Source organism: Colias croceus, chromosome 27 (assembly GCF_905220415.1).
Source record: "Colias croceus chromosome 27, ilColCroc2.1".
NCBI classification, from domain to species: Eukaryota; Metazoa; Arthropoda; class Insecta; order Lepidoptera; family Pieridae; genus Colias; species Colias croceus.
This window is the reverse complement of record NC_059563.1, coordinates 3384405-3392026: the sequence shown is the minus strand read 5'-3', so window position 1 is coordinate 3392026 and position 7622 is coordinate 3384405.

Below are 7622 nucleotides of genomic sequence, written 5' to 3'. Positions count from 1 at the left end.
TCTAAACCGTAACGAATTATGTACTAAAACCAGTCTATCTAGTAAAAAACGTAACCAAATCTGTTGTCTAGTTTTTAAGATACGTAGGAACAGACAGAAAGCGGGCAGCGACTTCGTTTTATACTCTGTACTTATTTAGTGGTATGTAGTGATATCTAGTTGACCCAGCAATCAAAGGTTTGACAGGCCACCCTTATCAGTCAGGGGTATAAAAATAGTTTACGAACTTAGGACCTGCCAAAAGTGAATAAATCTTACAAATCTGTGAAACCGTTTTGGAAGAATGTAGTAATGTGTATATTTTATTGTATAAAACTTAAAGGGTGTGAAATAGAAAGTACGGCGTAGGTATATCTTATCTATACTTAGTTTCTTGTTCTTCTAGGAATTGAATAATACACTATTTATTTCGTAGTTATAAGTTTTTGTAGGTATGTACCTTATGTGTTTTTATGATTTATGAAAAATGGTTACAACTATATAAGAACTATAAATTTTCAATTTATCACGTAACAATTTATTACTTAGGACACATAACCGGAAAAACTCAAACTCAAAAATTTATCAATTAGACTTGTTCTAGAAGCACTTTTGAATCGTCATAATATATTTTTAACATTTACCAACTATCCAAATTCCAAAAGCCATGGCTTGTATCCGAATTCCCGTAAAACAATCTAACTTGCATTTTTAATTTTCACTCCTATAAAGTAGCTACATTTTGCTGATGGGAAGTAAAGCGCTACAAAGGCTTTGCTGCTACGGACACCCGTAGCACGCTACGTAGGGCTGTCACTGTTTTGAAATTTTGTCATTTTTCTATTTTGATTGGTAAAAGGATTTTTTGGACGATATATGCATATAATATGTGTAATGAAATCTTGTAAATTAATATGTATATTTTGCTTATGGGAGTACAAAGCCTATGCTTTGATTGGCAAAACGGGTCTTTTTGTGAACTATAATATAAAGTCGTGAACGATATATAATTAAGAGTAGTTAATTTTAAGGCATTTTTATCGATTTGAAATCTCAAAAATGATATTCGTAAATTTGCTTATGGTAAGTATATACTACAAAAGCATTGCTGCTACGGACACCCGTAGCACCCCGTAGCTACGTAGGGCTGTCACTAAATGTTTTTCAATTTTGATTTTAGTTCTGTTTTGCTTGTAGAAGACGTGGTTTTAAAGTGGATTTAAAAGTGGATAAGGTATTTGTGGTATGTTTACAAATATCGTATAATGTGTGTGTCGTTATGAAATCTGATTCAAAAATTATGTTTTGAGGTGAATAATAATTATTAACGGAGTGTTCTAACCGCTATCCTTTACTTTATTGTAGACTAAAAATATTTAAAGCTTTAAACTTGCAGGTCGACGATTTAAAGCTACGTTAAGATTTAAATGTAAGACGCTTCAATCATAACACATTGATTTGTACTATCTATATAATGGTAAAATTGTTAAAATCTTACAAATATCATTACGTTGTTATATGTGTTTTAACCTTTTGAACGCCAATGACATCTATAGATGTCATGCGCAATCGTGCCCTGTGCGCCCACGACACCTATACATGCCAAGAAACAGATCATAGATAAATACAAAATAAACATATTAAACCTTTACTTTTACGTGTTTTATTTATACAGTTTATGAACTGAATCCCCAGTTATTACATAATTGTATACAGTAAACAAAATTGCCAAGTAGTTATTCAAATATTTGATGACAAAAAATAACTTAATTAATGGCTAAAAAAGCATGTTCTCTCGCGCCAATGACATGTATACGGGCCTACTAGTGATGTAGTGTAATATTCAAGTAACTTCATTAAAATTTCAGCGAAATTACTCTAATTCGCTTAATTTTTGTAATAACTACAAAAAAAAATATATAAGCTTAGTCACTGAGAAAAAAGGTAAATACTACATTCTTTGGTATAATACCATATTGTCTATATTGTGGATATTGTTGATTTGAATATTTTCCTTTTCGCCAATCATGCGCATCCCTAGCACAGTATCGATATGCAATCCCTTCTGCGCCATTGACATGAATAGATGTCGGACTGGTGACGTCGTAAGCGCGTGCCGTGTTGTTAAGTGCGGAAAGTTGTAAAAATATTTTATCGAGTAGGTAGGTATCTACCAATATTATAATCAAATAAGTACAAGGCTATTAATGAGCATAATAATTATATAGATAGGTAGGTAAATACAAGGCTGTTAATGAACATAATGATTATATACAATTGTTGATTTTTTATTATTTTTTATTTTATCGTCACAAACACAATGTATGCGTTCTAGCATAATATTTATTGTCCATGTAATGATAAAAATTCGCTTAGGTCCAAAATGTATAAATATCTCTAAAAATCTGTAGGTACTTACCTATTTAGCAGTTTTCAAAATTTATTACCTAATAAGTCTAATCAGTGCCTTTATTAGAATATTCTTATGATACAAATTGTCGCTATGTCATATCCACCTAAATAGGTACCTACATATAATTAGTATTTGTAATAACTCAAGTATTAAACTAAATGATTGGAAAATAAATATGTAGTTTTAATGTAATTCCCTTTATTTAAAGGTAATAGTTGTTTTGATATTTACAAATAAACACTCCACAATAATACCTATAGTTCATATAAACTTAATAAATAAACTCGATAAGTTATAATAATATACAGCTACACATCCCTAATCAGAAGCGAGAGATTATAAAAAAAAGGATGGTTGCCCGCGCCATTGGCATGTATACATGCCAATGGGGCGTAACTGATAGAGAATAGTGCTGTAACTTGCTGCAATTTTATATGTATTTTTGTATCTCAAAAGGTTGATTTTTTTTGTTGATAGTTGCTATAAATGTGGTCTTAAGTTTTTACAGTAGGAGATGAGGTTAAATAAATATTATTTTTGTGTTATAAGCTGTTTATTCAAATATTCAGACGTGAATTATTATGTTTATCGATAACATTTTGGACTCCCTACTATTTTCAAGGTTATCTCATTGAATTTGTGGCTTGGCGTGGAGGGCACGGCGATGCGTTTTTGCTCTGGCGGTCAAAAGGTTAAATTTCATTTCAATATTATTATACTCGTGCCAACCCTACAAACACTAAGGCGTCTAACACGAATAATAAATATATATTAGTTCCTCAGCTACATAATTATGAGTACAATATACTAGCTTGTTTGTAAACATTTCGATTTATTAGATGGAGTGCAATATTGCTAGTTTAAGCAGTACAGTGCAAACATTTGCTTTGTTGTAGTAGAAGTTGATTAATTGTATATAAGGCTGAATTTTGTTTAAGCTTTTTAATAGTATCGGATAATATTACGATAAAGACATAAATATAACAAACTAGCGGTCCGCCCCGGCTTTGCCCGTGGTAAATATTTCGCAATAAAAGGTAGCCTATGTTCTTTCTCAGGGTCTAAGGATTGTCTGTGACAAATTTCATCAAAATCGGTCCAGTAGTTTATGCGTGAAAACCATACATACATAGGTACATACATAACTACAAACCTTTCCTCTTAATAATATTAGTATAGATATATATAGGCACATATTTGATTAATACATAAGTACCTACTAATTTTATTAGTTCGAAATTATTTATGGTTGTCTGTGTTACGTTTTTACAGCTAAAATACAACACCGATGTGGATGAAATTTGGAATGAGAATAGTCTAATATACCTATGCTATTATTTTTTTAAGCATCCCCTAAAGGACAGGATGCATGAAAGTTTTTCCTCTAGTTTTATCCACGGATGTAACACACAGCTCCCATAGTCTAAGGCCGAGATTCATGACGAATTTTGCTGTGTCTATCGGTTTTTGATATTTCTACTTTAATCTTCCTACATGATGGTTTTTTTTATAAACATTTAATTTTTGATATACTTAAAATAATAATGTTATTATTATATATTATGTTTTTTTATGGAAATACCTATAACTTAATTGAATAATATTATGTTGTGTATTATGTTCTCAAAAACATAAATTATGCGTATACAGTAACAGTTACACGTCTTACCCTGTACTTTACTTTGGGAGCTACTATTATGTATTCTGTGCTTTGGGACCGTACTTTTCTAAGGAAAGTCAAGCAATTCTCTCTGAAATTAAATATGTTGAAAGTAAACTTCGGTCATACAAAGTTTACTTTGTGAAGACTCTTTTGCTCTAAAGTAAAGTCACGATTGTGAATCTGGGCCTAAAACCTGCTATAAAATTTTACCGAAATACAAACGTTGTTAAAATCAATATTGCCTACATTTGCAAACTGTTTCTATGCTGACTGCGACAAAAAAAGCCGATAGGACATTGCAGATGCCGAGTGCTTTTAATTTGACCATAGCTGGGTAAATTTAACTCTGGATGAGCTAAAACGAAGTGGATTATTTTTAGAAACTACGGATTGTTTTTTGTTGTGAGTGTTCTGAATTAAGATGCTTCGAAACAGATTGTATCAAGCTACTTTGTAAAAAGTGGTTTTTAAATTATTATGACAGTAGAACGAGCTCATACTTGTACATATTTTAAAACTAGAGTTATTTCATATGTTCAGTTCATGAGTTCCATGTGACATGTTTGATAAATAAATATATTCCAGCTTATAAGTACTTACCTACATTGGATATCAAGATCTGAACTATTATAAATAATTATTAAAGAATAATTAAAAATAAACTCAATTATCGTTCGGTAACGCGAAATCGCTGAACACATAATATTGAAATTTTATTACCCAACGTGAAAAACGCGACCAAAACCAATACGGATCAACATATTCATCTGGAATCTAATCGACAAACCATACGAATAAAAGCTGATCGGCCATTAAATGTTAACGATGAACCGACAAAATGCGCCTTTGAAAAATCTACGTGACATCTAGCGAGCTATCCAAAACGTGTTTCGAATACAAAGTTAGTATTACCACGAGTTATCAGTGATCTTACTCGATTGCAAGATTGTATGAAAAAGTACTACTACAGCGCCCCTAGCTGTCACTTAAAAAACTAATTTCGGTAGTAAATTATATCTCTCGAAATCTTGCCGCTTAAAAATTGATTCGAGCAGTTTTAAAGTAAAAACCTATCGACATTTTTAGGCTAGTGTTTCCTGTCTTGTAGAGTATTCAATATTTTTTTATGAACTATAGGGAAGCTCGTGGTAAACAAATACATATATTATGGTCTAAAATGTTGCGCTTCCATAGCAAATACCTGTTCACTCTAATCTTGGAAATTTGAAGATTTATAGATAATTAAATTAAGTATTACCATGAGTAGCTAATTTGCGCTCTCGAGAAATAATGTTTCGATTTTACTCGCTATCGAATGCAATAAGCGAACGCCAGATTCGACTTGTAACTCATGGTAGGGGTTGCTAACTTCAGACTTACCTGTCGAATTGTAATATAGATGCTAAAAGTGAACAGTTGTTTAATGCGGTTGAATGCTGCGTTTAAATTGTCGTATTATAAGTCGAATCGATAGGTTAGACAGTTCCTTTCTCGTACTTATGGTGGGTGTCAAAATATGGTTCCTTAACTTATGGTCGGTATCACAACTGTAGGATATGTCCTGTTTAGTTTATCTGCCATTTAAAATGACAATTTATGCACGAAAATATTTATTGTGTCAAGAAGTGTTATACATGGAAGCAGGCATATTCTAATCAAGCGGTAAAATTGACCCTGTTGTTGAATATTGCAAGTTGCAAGTAAACTTTTATTCGACAAAAAAATACCCTTTCATTGTTTTTGTTGACATTATTATTGCTGATACCATATCTGAGCTATATCTTAAGGTTACCCGTAATAATGTATATAAATTTATATTTGAAATCAGGATTGATTCTTTAAAAAAAAAAACTACCACGAAATATTATTATTATATCTTAACACAATAAGTAATCTAGCTCTCAGACTACACGACACAATTTATGCATTTAATTTCAGCGGAATACAGAATACAGGTAAACAATTATATTAATACATTAAGATAAAACCTAATTTATGACTAAAAGCTATCTCGATAAATATAATAAAGCTGAAGAGTTTGTTTGTTTGTTTAAACGCGCTAATCTCAGAAACTACTGGTCCGATTTGAATAATTCTTACGGTGTTAGATAGTCCATTTATCGAGAAAGGCTATCATCATGGTACAACCAACAGGAGTGGAACCACGGGGGTGAAACTACGGGGAGCAGCTATTAAGAAGAGGAAAGATTTAATTATATTTTGTTTTAAATGCCTATTTTAGGCAGGCCAGAGGCAAAAAAAAACAATGAAAGTAGTATCTTACTTATATTATAAATGCGAAATTTTGTGAGGATGGATGGATGAATGAATCGATAATGTTTGTTACTCTTTCACGCAAATACTACTGAACCGATAGCAATGAAATTTGGTAAGTAGGTAGCTGAAGATCCAGAATGAGACATAGGATTTTTATCTCTTTTTCTTTAAAAACATGGGCGAGGCCACGGGCGGAAATCTAGTATTTTAATGTCAATAATTAACAAGTGAGGAACATAATATGACAGGATTTATAAGATTTAATTTCAAATTGTAATAGTTATGTAAATAACAGGCAAACTATTTTTGAATAAATATCTTAGAATTAAACCTCACGTTTTAGAGTGGGTAAATACATTTGAAAACTATTCACCTAGCAAGGTTTTCATTGAATTTTCCTCAGAATTTTCATTCTGAGATCTTTTATTAGTTTCCTTTGATTAATTATCGAACCCACGACCTTTCATTTCAACACCTACGCAGTACCGACCACGCTTAATGGTAGGTCATTATAGTCTAGGATCCGAATTAGAGTCGACCTTCATCCATCTGATAACCAGATGAGACGTATTTTTTTATCTGTACCAATATTATAAAGCTGAAGAGTTTGTTCGTTTGTTTGTTTGAGCGCGCTAATCTCAGGAACTACTGGTCCGATTTGAAAAATTGTTTAGATGCCCCCTTTATCGATAGCCTATAGCCTTATATGTATATCATCATGTTAAGACCAACAGGAGCGGAGCAATGCGGGTAAAACCGCAAGGCACAGCTAGTCGTTTCTAAAGACAAAATACAAAAAGTATGTTTGCAATGTAAGAAAATAAGTTTAAGTATGAATTTGTTCGCTCAATTTACAAACTAATAAAACCTAAGACGGCTAGAAAAATGTCACGAAGTCTGCCTGGGGTCAGATGCGAAGAGAATTCTGTTATTTCACTTGCAATTTGTATGGAAATTTCGTAGTTTTGGAAGTTTCAATTATTTAAAATATAAGAAAAATGCATACAGACTAACATATAAACTATTTTTATCTTTAGAAGTCGGCTAACAACTATGATAATAAATAAAATAGTCGTTAATTTATTTAACACAAAGAGACGTGAAATTAAAATTTATCATGGATACAATTACACTTCTGTTTAAATTGATAATAATTTGAATAAATGTATTCATACTGATAACATTTTAATAGTATTTTTTACAAATGTTAAAAATACATAATTTATTACTTAATGCCGACAACAAGTGATAACTGCGTTAAAAACAACCGACTTCAAACTTGCACTTGCA